Genomic DNA, 17,171 nt, shown 5'->3' with positions numbered 1-17,171 from the left:
TAATTGTGCAAAATTTACAAAGGTACATTTCATCTGAGACTTGAAGTATACTGTTCCTACTCGCTGATGTTCACTGCTTCAACTGAGATCACGAACTGCGGAGAGCGCTTCCATGCTCGGCTCTATACTGACCTCCGTGTGCGGACCCTGCTATACTGCTGTATCCATTCATCGTTGCGCACTGCAGCAAGACTTCACGAATGCCTGTGGCATCGATGCGCGTTACCAATTGTGGTGTTGCTCCGCAGTATTTCGACGATACCACATCATCCAAAACGGAAAAAGACAATAAAAAGCCATATGCATGAAGCAAAACGAGTTTACGAATGCAATTACTGATAAATGACTCTCGGCAACACGGGAGTTAACTGAACCATAACATATACAGTATAAGAACACCAGGCACATATGATAACTCCAACTAGTTTCACGTACAATCTACTCGTTAAGATACTCACTAATAAAGTCCATATGGCTAAGGCATTGTACTTAGCATGCAGTTTCCGTACGTGCCAAACAGCAGACGTAATAGCAAGGACGTCTTCCTCCAGATTCGAGAGTCTTGTTTCTCAGGCATACAGGGTGGTCCATTGATAGTACCCAAGCCAAATTTCTCATGAAATAAGCATCAAACGAAAAAACTACAAGGAACGAAACTCATCTAGCTTGAAGGAGTAAACCAGATGCTGCTGTGGTTGGCCCGCTAGATGGCGCTGCCATAGGTCAAACGGATATGACCTGCGTTTTTTAAAATATGAACCCCAATTTTTTTATTACATATTCGTGTAGTACGTAAAGATATATGAATGTTTTAACTGGACCACGTTTATGGCTTTGTGGTAGATGGCGCTGTAATAGTGACAAACGTGTAAGTACGTGGTATCACAGTGCGAAAGGTACTTGCACCATGGTACATTACCCGTGTTAAAATGGACCTTTTACCAATTGCGGAAAAGGAGGATATCGTGTTGATGTATGGCTATTGTAATCAAAATGCCTAACGGGCGTGGGCTATGTACGCTGCTCGGTATCCTGGACGTCATCATCCAAATGTCCGGATCGTTTGCCGGATAGTTACGTTATTTCAGGATACAGGAAGTGTTCAGTCACATTTGAGACGTCAACCGCGACCTGCAACAAATGAAGATGCCCAAGTAGGTGTTTTAGCTGCTGTCGCGGCTAATCCGCACATTAGTAGCAGATAAATCGCGCGAGAATGGGGAATCTCAAAAAAGGCCGGTGTTGAGAATCTACATCAACATCGACTGCACCCGTACCACATTTCTATGCACCAGGAATTGCATGGCGACGACTTTGAACGTCGCGTACAGTTCTGTCACTGGGCACAAGACAAATTACGGGACGATGACAGTTTTTTTCCACGCGTTCTATTTAGCGGCGAAGCATCATTCACCAACAGCGGTAACGTAAACCGGGATAATATGCACTATTGGGCAACGGAAAATCCACGATGGCTGCGAAAAGTGGAACATCAGCAACCTTGGCGGCTTAATGTATGATGCGGCATTATAGGAGGAAGGATAATTGGCCCCCATGTTATCGATGGCAATCTAAATGGTGCAATGTATGCTGATTTCCTAGGTATTGTTCTACCGATGTTACTACAAGATGTTTCACTGCATGACAGAATGGCGATGTACTTCAAACATGATGGATGTCCGGCACATAGCTCTCGTGCGGTTGAGGCGGTATTTAATAGCATATTTCATGACAGGTGGGTTGGTCGTCAAAGTATCATACCATGGCTTGCACGTTCACAGGATCTGACGTCCCCGGATTTCATTCTGTGGGAAAAGTCGAAGGATATTTGCTATCGTTATCCACCGACATCGCTTGACAACATGCGTCAGCGCATTGTCAATGCATGTGCGAACATTACGGAAAGCGAACTACTCGCTGTTGAGAGCAATGTCGTTACACGTATTGCCAAACGCATTGAGGTTGACGGACATCATTTTGAGGATTTATTGCATTAACGTGGTATTTACAGGTAATCACGCTGTAACAGCATGCGTTCTCAGCAATGATAACTTCACAAAGGAACATGTATCACATTGGAACAACCGAAATAAAATGTTCCAACGTACCTACGTTCTGTATTTTAATTTAAGAAACCTACCTTTTAGCAACCGTTCGTCTAAAATTGTGTGCCATATGTATGTGACTATTACAGCGCCATCTTAAACAAAGCGAAAAAAGTGGTCCCACTAAAACATTGATATTTCTTTACGTAATACCCGAATATGTAATTAAAAATGCGTTTTCCTGTTTAAAAAAACGCAGTTGATCTCCGTTTGACCTATGGTGCGCCATCTAGCGGGCCAACCATAGCGCCATCTGGTTTCCGCCTTCAAGCTTGACAAGTTTCGTTCTTGGTAGTTTTTTCCGTTGACGCTTATTTCGTGAGATATTTGGCCCGGTCTCGATCAATGGACCACCCTGTATAAACTGACAGCCTAGCAGTGCAGACTTTCGCTGAAAGTGCTGTTCAATTACGTCTGTGTACCACGTTACTGGGACCGAGCGGGGTGGCGCAGTGGTTAGACACTGGACTCGCATTCGGGAGGACGACGGTTCAATCCCGCGTCCGGCCATCCTGATTTAGGTTTTACGTGATTTCCCTAAATCACTCCAGGCAAATGCCGGCATGGTTGCTCTGAAAGGGCACGGCCGACTTCCTTCCCATTCCTTACCTAATCCGATGAGACCGATGACCACGCTGTCTGGTCTCCTTCCCCAAACCAACCAACCAACCACATTACTGGCAGCCGCAGCGGCTCGACGGGCGTACTCCTGTTACCGTTATCATATCGAAAGCGCATTGTGGAGCAATAAAAAGTGACCTCAGGCACGCGCTTCATAGAAATTCGTAGAGCATACGTATAAATATCGAAGTAAAAATACTATTTAAATAACTGTCGTGAATTTCCAGACTGCTTGCCCATTCCAGTATCAAGCCACCTTTTCGTCTGTAATATTACAGACATGATACAAGAATCGTAATAGACCAGTGTGCCGCAACAGCGCTCCTGCCACAATCACCTATAAACTGTTATACCTTCACACTACGACGCCCTCTGGTGGAATACGAGCGCGCAGAAGCCACGCCCCGGGCGATGACGCGGTAGGGCACAATTGCGCTGCGCAGCGAAAATAGGCAGCAACAGCGGCAAGAAGCATCCGTCGGAATTACCCCTCCGAACGGCGCGCTCCAATAGGGAATACCGACAATTGCGTCGCTATACGCGACTTTAATGGCCGCTGCGGCGCTCGATTACTATAATACCGGCCGCATACGACGCTCTCAGCACCAGTTCCTTCCTCCTTCCGCTCGGGGAGGAAATAGAAATGTATATCCGCCATAAAAACAGCGGCAGAGCGCGCCTCAGAGAGAGCAGAGTGGGTTGGGGTGGGACTGCAAGTGGCATTGTGACGCGGCTATTGTCGACGCTTCCGCGGTGATGGACACTCAGCGCAGATAAATGTTTCAGATCCCCATCCCGGGACAAGGGAGAGCCAACACACGTAAACAGCTGCCTCCGAGCGTGCCACATTCCTCCGCCTTCAAAATTGCGCCTTAGTTTATCATCCACTTCTGTTCCCTGTTCCATGTCTTCCTCATTTCCCTTCTTTCCGGATTTATCCTCCTACTTTCGTTTTCTCGGTCTCAGACATGAAAGGAGAACGTAGAAAATAAATTCGGTCACTTACTTTACACCCTGCACTTACGACCTTTTTTCAGTTTACATTAGCATAGCTTGATTTCACGTCGTCTGTGTACGAAGGAATGTCACTATGAGAAGGCTATCTGGAGGAAAATATTCGCTCTTTTAGAGAGTAGCCGCCAGCGTAAAGTCAAACGAATTTCCTTCTCAAAATGAAACGGGAGTAACTAACAAGATCTGTGGAGGGTCCGACTCCGCTCTTCGCCCTACCATGCCCTCCCTACTACTAACCTGCCCCTTCTCTAGCATTACATCGACATACGTACTCTGCAAGCCACGAAAAGGTGAATGGCGGAAGGCACCTTGTATCATGAGTAGCCATTTCCTTTCCTGTTCTACTCGCAAATGGAACGCAGAGAAAACGGCCCTCCACGTGCCTCCATATGAACCATAATTTCTGTTATCTTGTCTTCGTGGTTCTTAAGCGAAATGTACTTTGGCGGCAGTATCAGCGTTTTGCAGTCAACAAGAAATGCTCTCTAAATTTTCTTAATAATCATACAATGAAGGCTTTCACGACCGGATGGTACTGTTGTTGATAATTCTTCCGGGTTATATGGCCGTGGTCCATGGAATACTTCTATTTCTAACGTTTCGTCCAATACTACGTTGGACGTATACCTGTGAGGACGTCCAACGTAGTATTGGACGAAACGTTAGGAATAGAAGTATTCCGTGGACCACGGCCATATAACCCGGAAGAATTTCTCAACAATGTTTTGTGAAAAGGAAGTCGTCTTGCTTGCAGGCATTGCCATCTGAGCTCACAAAGCACCTCCATAACACAAGTACTTGTATACTGACCGAACCTACCGGTAACAAATCTAGCAGCACGCCTCTGAACTGCTTCCATATCTTCCTCGAATTCGACCAGTTGAGTAATCCGAACTTTCAAACAATACTGAAGAAGGGATCGCACAGGCGTTCTCCTTGGAGAACTACTTTTCTTCCTCTATTACTCAAGCTAGCCTCCAAAGAGGTCGCAGCAAATGCCCTACTAAACATCTCATTTTCTTCTAAAAGTATTCTTATAGACATCCCTCATCGCCTATTTCTTTCAGTACCTGTTAATTTTGATCCGTCTATTCGATAAAGACACACCTCAAATTCCTCCATATTCTTCACTGGACTCCAGGAAGTATTACTGATTGCCATTAAATATTCTTCTACAGAAGCAATCTTTCAGAACCTTCATCCTCATTTCTGTATCGGTATTGACACCAGTACTCTTCATTTACAGAGAAACGTTTTCGCCTGTGCCAGTCGACTTCTCAAATTTGTGTAATCTTACTTAATAGACAAAAAAACCCTCACTTCTTCCTCCCCCGTCTCCTTCCCAATTTTGATGAGCAACAAGCCATTGCCATCCTTATGTCTATTTTTCATCACCTCTGGCTCTTCAATCTGCATACCGTATTACAATTTGTATCACAACGATGTCGAAAGACATCGATTACACAGCCCTGTTTCTCAACATTATCTACTTTCCCGAGTGAATTTTCACTCTGCGACCGAATATGAGCTGACTTCAAACTTCCTGACATATTAAGTTGTGTGCCGGAGCGAGATTCGACCCCCATAACAGCTCTGCCAACTAAGAAGACTAGGCCATGTACTCACAGTCCTTTTTTAATCATATCAAAGGTCCCAAGTTCGAATACCAGTCCACTACACAGTTCTAAGAAAGCCCAAAGTAATTATCTGCTTTATACATGCTGTATCTGTGTGGGGCTTCTGGTTAAGAGGAAATAAATTCGGAACTGTAGGAACTATTCACGTTCCGCTGTGTCACATTACTGAGAGAGTTTTTCAGCAACATCTAGAGACATGGAGCAATGTCTAATGCTGTTTGTTGTTCTGATCTTCAGTCCGAGGACTGGTTTGATACAGCTCTCAACGCTACTACGTTCTGTGAAAGTCTCCTCATTTACGCCTGACTACGACAACCTACATCAATTTAAATTTGATATGTTCATCCAAAATACAGGGAGCGAAAGGCTATTTACAATTTGTACAGATACCAGATGGCAGTTATAAGAGTCGAGGGACATGAAAGGGAAGCAGTGGTTGGGAAGGGAGTGAGACAGGGTTGTAGCCTCTCCCCGATGTTATTCAATCTGTATATTGAGCAAGCAGTAAAGGAAACAAAAGAAAAATTCGGAGTAGGTATTAAAATCCATGGAGAAGAAATAAAAACTTTGAGGTTCGCCGATGACATTGTAATTCTGTCAGAGACAGCAAAGGACTTGGAAGAGCAGTTGAATGGAATGGATGGTGTCTTGAAGGGAGGATATAAGATGAACATCAACAAAAGCAAAACGAGGATAATGGAATGTAGTCGAATTAAGTCGGGTGATGTTGAGGGTATTAGATTAGGAAATGAGACACTTAAAGTAGTAAAGGAGTTTTGCTATTTGGGGAGTAAAATTACTGATGATGGTCGAAGTAGAGAGGATATAAAATGTAGACTGGCAATGGCAAGGAAAGTGTTTCTGAAGAAGAGAAATTTGTTAACATCGAGTATAGATTTAAGTGTCAGGAAGTCGTTTCTGAAAGTATTTGTATGGAGTGTAGCCATGTATGGAAGTGAAACATGGACGGTAAATAGTTTGGACAAGAAGAGTATAGAAGCTTTCGAAATGTGGTGCTACAGAAGAATGCTGAAGATTAGGTGGGTCGACCACATAACTAATGAGGAAGTATTGAATAGGATTGGGGAGAAGAGAAGTTTGTAGCACAACTTGACCAGAAGAAGGGATCGGTTGGTAGGACATGTTCTGAGGCATCAAGGGATCACCAGTTTAGTATTGGAGGGCAGTGTGGAGAGTAAAAATCGTAGGGGGAGACCAAGAGATGAATACACTAAGCAGATTCAGAAGAATGTAGGTTGCAGTAGGTACTGGGAGATGAAGAAGCTTGCACATGATAGAGTAGCATGGAGAGCTGCATCAAACCAGTCTCAGGACTGAAGACCACAACAACAACATCCAAGCCTCTGAGTTCTTCTACAGTTTTCAGTCCTCATACTTTTCTCCGTTGGAACATTAGTCTAAGATACATCAGAAAGTGACTCAACAAACTTCTTGCACTCGATTGAGCTTTACAGCTCCTTGCTACACTACTCGATTTAGTACCCATTCATTATTTATGTAACCTGCCCATCTTCAGCGTTATGCTATTCTCCTCTTGCTTTTACGGCCACGTGTTTTACCTCTATATTAGGCTGCATACCAGACAAACACATTTCTCAGGAGAAACGCTTTTCTCGCCATTGCCTATCTTCGTTTTACATCCTCTTTTTCTTCGCTGTGATCACTTAATAATATTATCAGCATGACCTTTCGTAATTGAACAATTTCTTATTATCGTTGTTTTGTTTTGATTTACGTCCTCTTTCCAAGACAGTATCCATTCCATTCAAATGATCTAACTCCTTTACCGTCGCTGGCGGAATTTAGAATACCAGCAAAACTGAAAGTTTAGGTATATTTTCACTGAACTTTAATTTATGTTTGACATTTCTCTCTTGTTTCCTTTATAGAATACTCTTTGCGCAGTTGAAAACTGCCGGCCGGAGTGGCCGTGCGGTTCTCGGCACTTCAGTCTGGACCCGCGTGACCACTACGGTCGCAGGTTCGAATCCTGCCTCGGGCATGGATGTGTGTGATGTCCTTAGGTTAGTTAGGTTTAATTAGTTCTAAGTTCTAGGCGACTGATGACCTCAGAAGTTAAGTCGCATAGTGCTCAGAACCATTTGAACCAGTTGAAAACTATGGTGGACATGCTACAACTCTGTTTTACGACCCTCTCAACAAATGAATGCCTTACGTGTTTTTCGACTCTTACATCGTCAGTCCTCTTCCCGAAAAATATCACTCCTTTACAGATACTTCGGTCACATACATCTACATAGTTTTATTGCTGATATGGAATGGAAAATATTCTTTCCATTTCTAAGCAGCTGGTATCATCTACAGGGATGGAACGGTAATCCATTCAGCACGATACAGTTCACTGATGCCACAGTAGGAGCTAAGTAGGTTGCTTGATGAAATGAATCGTGTACTTCCTGCTGGCTGCACTACGCACGTAAATAAAACTACGGTAATAGTGTATGTAAAAAGTTGCCATGATGAATAGTTAATTGTTAAAGGATAACAGACTCTTGATGAAGTAGAGAAATTTTTCTATTTCGGCAGTAGGATAGAAGGGAGATGTAAGGAGGAGGTAGTATCAATGACTGCACCTGGTTATATGGAAAACGGATTTCTAAAAAACGGAAACCGCTACTAGTAATATAATTCTTGAGACAAGGAAACTATTGACTAAATGATGTGTTCTGAGCACAGAGAGGTATGTGAAAAATTGTCATTAGACATCGTCAGAGAGCAGCATGGTGCGCTCAGCGGTACTCACGGACTTTGAACGTGGTCAGGTGATTACGTGTCACTTGTTTCATACGTCTATAAGCGAAAATTCCACACTCCAAAACATCCCTAGGTCCACTGATTCCGATGCGATAGTGAAGTGGAAACGTGAAGGGACACGTACAGTACAAAAGCGTACAGGTCAACCTCGTCTGTTGACTGACAGAGACCGCCGGCAGTTGAAGAGTGTCGTAATGTGTTGTAACCTCCCCCTCACTTATCGACCTTAATGACAGTGAAAAATTAAACCGCGTGTACCTAATGGAAATTTGGGAAAAGCAATCGTCACCGAAGTTAATTTGTCGGTAAAGAGGGAGGAAAGGGTTACATCTAAATGAAAGGAAAAATGCTAATGAAACTGGTGGAAATTAATTTTGAAATAGGGCTAAAGATAATAAAGAAAGTAAATGTGCGGCCGTTACGTTAACAATCAACTAACGGTAAATAGATATTTGAGATTTGGGGGAAATTACGGTCGCCAGTCCTAAGGACAATTACTATAGTAACTGAAAAAGAACGATTATTATACATATAATTAGCACTAGAAGCGTGGCAACTGAAGGTTGACACGTGTAGTGTGAAAACTGAAAGTTTGTCAGAAGTAATAAATTTCGCTACACTCTGACTTAATTTAGCAAAAGAATTAATAAAACCGGAAAATCGAAAGTTAATTTAGTGACTGAAGTTAATAGTGAGCTTTCTTTCTGAAGCACATCGAAATTCAGTAAAATACAGTTAGTCTTGGACTACCTCAACAATCATTTCAAAAGCTACTTGAATCTACGCAATTTAGAAATAAGGGATTTAACTTTGAACTTGAATGAAATGATTTGAACAATTAACAATAGTAAAATTTAGTACGTACCAAGCTGAGCTGCAGTCACAGGTAAGCTAAAATACGGTAACAAAACTCGCACTCTTAATTTGTGCTTGTGTGATCTAAATATTGTAGCCAGCTATGAATACCTTAACTGAACTTTGAAATTAAAGCAGTGAAATAGAATGATGGTGGCGTTTGAATTTCAACGACACTCGGGTTCATTCCGGAAAAGGAAGGGACCCTGCTTGGTAATGCAATTGGGACAATGAGCAACAAACGTTCATGCTAAGTTGCTGTAATTTTGTGATGCAACAATTTTAAAAGTTTGAAAAGCTGAGGTCTGCCATACAGTTCTAAAAATTTACGTGCTTCCAGTCTTCCTTGTTGGTTGACTGAAGGTTTGAAGCCGTCGATCGAGGAGGTGGCGACAGTCACTCATTGTCGGCCGTCGCTGTTGCAGAAGCTGGATGTTGGCGCGCCTTCTTCTCGACACGATCACCAGACGAAACGGGCTCTTGATGTGCGCCAGCTAATGCTTCCCGTCCGCGACACCGTGTCAGAAACTATCATAGCACGTCGAGCGCAATTACATACTGCCCAACCCCGAAAGCGCGGCAACTCGCGGGAGCATTACACAACACACCTGCTCCACTGCACTACCCCAGCCAGACCCCCTCTCTCCTCTGTCCGCGCTCCACGCGACAGAGTTAACACTACCGAAGATCCTACACACTTCGATTCTTCACACGACCTATAGATGTAATCGTTCGATAGCAGTTTTCCCTAGGCAAGACCCAGCGTAAAAATACAAATAATATTTACGAAACAAACCAATTATACATCGCCATAAATGCATAAATATATATATACAAATAGTAAAACAATTACAATATGAAAGACACAGAAATGTCATATATTCAGGTAACAAAAATAAGGAAAACAAATTTATAGTACAATAGATGGAAATAGGAGGATATGCATTTCCAGCGTTACAGTGTAATAGGGAGACATCTATCCAGACCATCACACAGGAATTCCATTCTGCATCAGGATCCACTGCAAGTACCATGATAGTTAGACGGGAGGGAGAAAACTGGGATTGTGTGGTCCAGTGGCTGCTCATAAGGCACATTTCACGGCGGTAAATGCCAAACGACGCCTCGCTTGGTGCAAGAAGCTTAAACATTGGGCGACTGAACAGCGGAAAACGTTGTGTGGAGCGACGAATCACGGTACACAATGTGGCGATCCGATGGTAGGGTGTGGGTATGGGAATGCCCGGTGAACGTTATCTGCCAGCGTGTGTAGTGCCAACAGTAAAATTCCGAGGTAGTGGTGTTATGGTGTGGTCGTGATTTTCATGTAAGGGGCATGCACCCCTTGTTGATTTGCGTGGCACTGTCACAGCATTGATGTTTTGAGCACCTTCTTTCTTCCCACTATTGAAGAGCAATTTGGGGATGGCGACTGTATCTTTCAACACTGTCGAGCACCTGTTCATAATGCATGGCCTGTGACAGAGTGGTTACACGATAATAACATCCCAGTAATGGACTGGCCTGCACAGTGTCCTGAGATGAATCCTATAGAACACCTTTGGAATGTTTAGGAACGCTGACTTTGTGCCAGGCCTTACCGACCGACATCGATAGCCCTCCTCAGTGCAGCACTCCATGAAGAATGGGGTGCCATTCTCCAAGAAACCTTCCAGCACCTCATTGAACGTTTGCCTGTGAGAGTGGAAGCCGTCATCAAGGCTAAGGGTGGACCAACACCATATTGAATTCCAGCATTACCGACGGAGGGCGCCACGAACTTGTGAGTCATTTTCAGCCAAGTGTCCGGATACTTTTGATCACATATTGTATGTCGTCTCCTTCGCTCATATCATTCAGTTTACAGCAATAATACATAAAGCATTGCCTCAGTGCTGCGCGTTCAGCTTTGTGGTTTTTTTTTTTTTTTTTTTGTCATCAGTCTACTGACTGGTTTGATGCGTCCCGCCACGAATTCCTTTCCTATGCTCACCTCTTCATCTCAGAGTAGCACTTGCAACCTACGTCCTCAATTCTTTGCTTGACGTATTCCAATCTCTGTCTTCCTCTACAGTTTTTGCCCTCTACAGCTCCCTCTAGTACCATGGAAGTCATTCCCTCATGTCTTAGCAGATGTCCTATCATCCTGTCCCTTCTCCTCATCAGTGTTTTCCACATATACCTTTCCTCTCCGATTCTGCGTAGAACCTCCTCATTCCTTACCTTATCAGTCCACCTAATTTTCAACATTCGTCTATAGCACCAGATCTCAAATGCTTCGATTCTCTTCTGTTCCGGTTTTCCCACAATCCATGTTTCACTACCATACAATGCTGTACTCCAGACGTACATCCTCAGAAATTTCTTCCTGAAATTAAGGCCGGTATTTGATATTAGTAGACTTCTCTTGGCCACAAATGCCTTTTTTGCCATAGCGAGTCTGCTTTCAATGTCCTCCTTGCTCCGTCCGTCATTGGTTATTTTACTGCCTAGGTAGCAGAATTCCTTAACTTCATTGACTTCGTGACCATCAATCCTGATGTTAAGTTTCTCGCTGTTCTCGTTTCTACTACTTCTCACTACCTTCGTCTTTCTCCGATTTACTCTCAAACCATACTGTGTACTCATTAGACTGTTCATTCCGTTCAGCAGATCAATTAATTCTTCACTTTCACTCAAGATAGCAATGTCATCAGCGAATCGTATCATTGATATCCTTTCACCTTGTATTTTAATTCCACTCCTGAACCTTTCTTTTGTTTCCATCATTGCTTCCTCGATGTACAGATTGAAGAGTAGGGGCGAAAGGCTACAGCCTTGTCTTACACCCTTCTTAATACGAGCACTTCGTTCTTGATCGTCCACTCTTATTATTCCCTCTTGGTTGTTGTACATATCGTATATGACCCGTCTCTCCCTGTAGCTTACCCCTACTTTTTTCAGAATCTCAAACAGCTTGCACCATTTTATACTGTCGAACGCTTTTTCCAGGTCGACAAATCCTATGAAAGTGTCTTGATTTTTCTTTAGCCTTGCATCCATTATTAGCCGTAACGTCAGAATTGCCTCTCTCGTCCCTTTACTTTTACTAAAACCAAACTGATCGTCACCTAGCGCATTCTCATTTTTCTTTTTCATTCTTCTGTATATTATTATTGTAAGCAGCTTCGATGCATGAGCTGTTAAGCTGATTGTGCGATAATTCTCGCACTTGTCAGGTCTTGTGGTCAGCTTTGTGGTATCGAATCAAAATATTCATTCACTTCGAGAACAACCGTGTGGTTAATGATTAAAACAACAACACTTACTTGTACTTGTCCTTTGTAAAAATTAGGAAACTACCCCGTCATTCCCTGATTTTGTTAGTTACAAAACTGCAGGAATGAACCTCACGTTATACCTATCGGAAATCGTTGGTGGAGATGTCAGTGACAAAGACAGTAACAATGGGACATGGAGGGTGTCGCAGGTAGCCCAATGTCTAAGACGGTTGCTCGCGATAAGCAAGGAATCTGAGTGCGAGTCCAATTCTGACGCATATTTTCAATTTTCTGACACTGCAGATTCAGTAATTCAGCACAGCTGGCACTGGTATCATTATCACGGCGTTATTCCATTTACATCTACTCCGCAAACCCTCTTTACTTCGCCCACCACTATCCCCAATCCCTTTCCCGGTTCCAGTCGGTTACGGTTCGCGGGAAGATCGATTGCTGGTAACCCTCAGTGCGGTCTCTAATCTCTCCAATTTACCCTTCACGAACTGTTCGCGAGTTTTACATAGGAGAAATCAATACACTGATTGACTCTTCTAGGAACGCGCGCACTATGAATTTTAACAGAAGACTGCGCCGTGATACAAAACGCTTCTCCTGCACCGTCTGCCACTGGAGTTGGGTGGCCATCTCCATGACGATTTCGCGCTTACTAAATGAGCCTGTAAAGAACCGTGCTACTCTTCTTTGGATCTTCTCTGTTTCTTCTGTCAGTCATATCCGGTACGGATCCCGGACTGACGAGCAATATTTGAGTAACGGTCGAACAAGAATTTTATCAGCCACCTCCTTTGTTGATGGACTACATTTCCTCAGGATTCTTCCGATGAATTTGAGTCTGGTAGCTGCCTTACCAGCGATTAATTTTATGTGGTTGTTCCACTTCAAGTAGCTCTGCATGCCTACTCGTAGATACATTATGGATGTGACTGCTACCTGTGTTTGTTGTGCAATCGTGCAATCACCCAATTGAAGGTATTTCTATGTATTTGCAATGCGTTGTATTTTTTTATAATGAGGGTCAATCGCCACTCCCTGCATTATGCTTCGATCCTCAGCACGTCTTCTTGCATTCCGCTGCAATTTGCAAGAGTTGCGATGTCACTGCATACAACAGCATCAGCCGCGAAAAGCCTCATGAAATGTCTGACGTTATCCACTAGGTCATGTACACTGATTTCTGTGTCTCGTGGACGAAGAGAGCGAGTTGGGTTTCACACGATCGTTGTTGTTTTTGGTTTTGGAACCCATATTTATTTCTACAGAAGAGATTTTCGCTCACGAGAAATATGACATACCGACGTCAGAGTTGCAGCACTATAGTTCTGTGGGTCTCTTCGACGAATCTTCTTGAAAACGGAAGTGACATGTGCTCTTTTCCAGTCATTAGGAAATTCGTTCGCTAGAAGCGGCGGCGTCCAGAATGGTCGTTTGTCCCAGTAATAACATTGTCTTCATTCACTGTCACTTCGTCGCCGTGCAATCACTGCTTACCTACTATAGAGCTTCGCATGTCTCTAAACATGGTCAGATCGCGACATATCCTGCTTGAGATCTTTATTCGTCTTCATAACTTGCCAACTCTAAAGATGATCGTTAATGTGAACTACGGAGCGTGCTGGCACAGCGGTTAGCACACCGCGCTCGCATTCAGGAGTACTACAGACCAAACCAGCTTCCAGCCATCCTGATTTAAGGCTTCCGCGATTTCGCTAAATCGCTTAAGGTAAATAGGGGGATGGTTCCTTCCAAAGGTCACAGCCGCTTTCCTTCCCGTCCTTCCCTAATCCGAGCTTGTGCTCCGTCACTAATAACCTCGTCGTCGACGGGACGTTAAACACTGATCCCCTCCGTTCTTATGAACTATCTTATATTGAGAAGAGATTGTGACTCGTAGTCAGAATTATTATTCCTGTAAACCATAGTTGTGGAATAAATTCTAGATATTACAATTGACGACTTCAGTTTCTAATGAAATTATCACGGCCGACCCACATTCCCATGGAGCGCAATCTGTCCGCAGTTCTTGCCCATTTCCTCCATGCTCTAAATTCCGAGATCCCCGCAATAGGTCGGACATACTTGTGCATCCACATGTCCGAAAGAACAGACACCACGCATTCATATAATTTAACAATAATTAACTCATGATACATTGCTTAGTGCTCTCTACAGCGAATCGCATTATCCGAAACCCGTTGCGTAATTTCATTAATTACCAACATGAGGAGAAATCTGCTACGGGAATCATACCGGTGAAGTTCGACAGTAAGGCCTATTGTCCACGTTTACAAGAGAGGCAAATTGATTTGAACATCGGTTATATCGCCAGGTGAATTTCTGCACTTTGTCGTTTTATGGTAGATTCGTAATGATAACACCATGTCTCATCATCTGTGACTATCTTTGGAGAAAATAGTTGTCATTGTTTTGTGTTTCACTCAAGGTGATGGAGGCGTCCACGTATTGCTGTTTCTTTCCGGGAATCAAGGTGTAGGGGAAAACTTTACAATTATTTTTGTCTCCTTCGAAAAATATTTGAACACTTGAATTAGAGACATTGGTCCACATTGTCGCAGCACTACCTGCTCACAACTGACTTGACGAATCCACATCTGTTGTACACAGTTGTTAATTCAAGTTGCCACCGTAGTTACTGCGACACCCTTAATAAAATCAGTCTCGGAACTTTTCCAGCGGACGCTGTATGTAAGCAGAAACAACAATTTCAAATCCCATTTCATTATGTTAATAAGACAGCAATGATGTAAAGGATTAATTACGAGGGTTGGAACTTGAATAATGGCAACTATTTATTTACAGCTCGTACAAAATACATACGTGTTTCAAAGTTTTACTGACCTTGAGAGTAGTCACCAGCACTGTATATAACCCGTTGCCAGCGATTTGGAAGTCGTAGGATACTCTTAGCAGTCCCAGCTGTGTTGACAGTTCGAGCGGCGCGGTCTATTGCCCGACGAATTTGTCGCAGTTCTGAAGTGAATGCCGTGAAGTGTTTCCTTCAGTTTAGAAATCGAGTTGGACTGACGAGGGCTTAAGTCAGGGGTGTGCAGTTGGTGGAATAGCACTTAGCAGGCCCATCAGTCAAACAAATCAGTAACAGCTTGCACTGTTCATGCATGAACATTGTCCTGCAAAATAATGCTCAGGTCCTGCAGAAAGTGCCATCACTTCTGTCTCTATGCTCTTTATTTTTGGAACACAACCTACTACCACTTTAGAGACAGAAGTGATGACACTTTCTGCAGGATCTGACCATCAGTTTGCAGGACAATGCTCAAGCATGTACAGTGCAAGCTGTTCAAATGGTTCAAATGGCTCTGAGCACTATGGGACTTAACTTCTGAGGTCATCACTCCCCTAGAACTTAGAACTACTTAAACCAAACTAACCTAAGGACATCACACACATCCATGCCCGAGGCAGGATTCGAACCTGCGACCGTAGTGGTTGCGCGGTTCCAGACTGTAGCGCCTAGAACCGCTCGGCCACCACGGCCGGCAGTGCAAGCTGTTACTGATTTGTTAGACTGGTGGCGCTGCTAAGTGCTATTCCACCAACTGCACTCCCCTGACTTAAGCCCTCGTAAGCACAACTAGATTTCTAAGCTGAAGGAAACACTTAACGGCATTCGCACCGGAACTCCTACAAATTCGTCAGGTAACAGACCGCGCCGCTCGAACTGTCAACACAACTGGCGCTGCTAAGAGTATCCTAAGACTTCCACATCACTGGCAACGGGTTCTACACAATGCTGGTGACTTCTGTGAAGGTCAGTAAAACTCTGAAACACGTATCTATTTTGTACGAACTGTAAATAAATAGTTGAAACTATTGAAGTTCCAACCCTCGTAGTTATCTGACAATAATTCAGGTTAATATCTGAAATTTGTAAATTTTTAAAATTTGTTACAAACTGTATTATTTCTAAACATATCTGCATGGAAAACGAGTGTTTCAGGACACCATGGAGGCATACTTAACTTTTGTAACTATGTCCAAACGAGTGAAAACAGAGATCACTTGGCAGGAAAAGTTCTTCCAGGAATGTTATTTCATTGTTCTCCGATTTTCCTGTGAAACGTCCCCTTAGAAAAATTATACATGACTGTGCTTAAACTGACACAATTTATTTTAGCGCAACGCTTCGCGCTGTTAACAGCCAACTGCCCAACACTACAATGCCGATTATTACAACAATGCCAACCAGCCACAGACGGCACACAGCACAGCCAGTGATTTTCATACAGAGCGCTACGTGGCGTTACCAATAAAAGGAACCTATACAGCCTACCTACATAGCCCCCATGCTCCCCACAAAAAATTTACAAATAGTTTTGGGCAGTGGCCAATACAGGTTTGAAAAATGTTTTCATAATTACGATAACAAAGATATCAAATGCACACACTTACTGATACAATGTTGGTCAAAAGCTAAAATTTTCTCACAGTCGATAAAGACAGTCCTGATCATTCATCACAGTAAAATAGCAGTGTGTTTTTGGCTCAAAGTCTGAGCAGTAAAAGAAAATTCACACGGAAGTAGTGGATTTCCATGCAGTCTTGAAGAAGTAGTGTTGTCCTTCCAACGGAAAGACAGTGCTGACTCTTGACATGCAGACAGGTAATGAGCCACAACAGAGCACACCCACAGCACAGTCAATCGAAGTTTTGAAGAATATTGGTAGGTAGGTCATCACAGAGCAGACCACTGTAGTCTTGTTAGAGATTACGGTATTGGTGGGCCACCAAAGTTGCAGACCCACTGCAGTCCTTGTAGAAATAATGGTATTGGTGGGCCATAGACCCACTGTAGTCCTTGTAGAAATAATGGTATTGGTGGGCCA

Source organism: Schistocerca cancellata, chromosome 7 (assembly GCF_023864275.1).
Source record: "Schistocerca cancellata isolate TAMUIC-IGC-003103 chromosome 7, iqSchCanc2.1, whole genome shotgun sequence".
Taxonomy (NCBI): Eukaryota; Metazoa; Arthropoda; class Insecta; order Orthoptera; family Acrididae; genus Schistocerca; species Schistocerca cancellata.
This window is presented reverse-complemented; position numbering follows the sequence as displayed.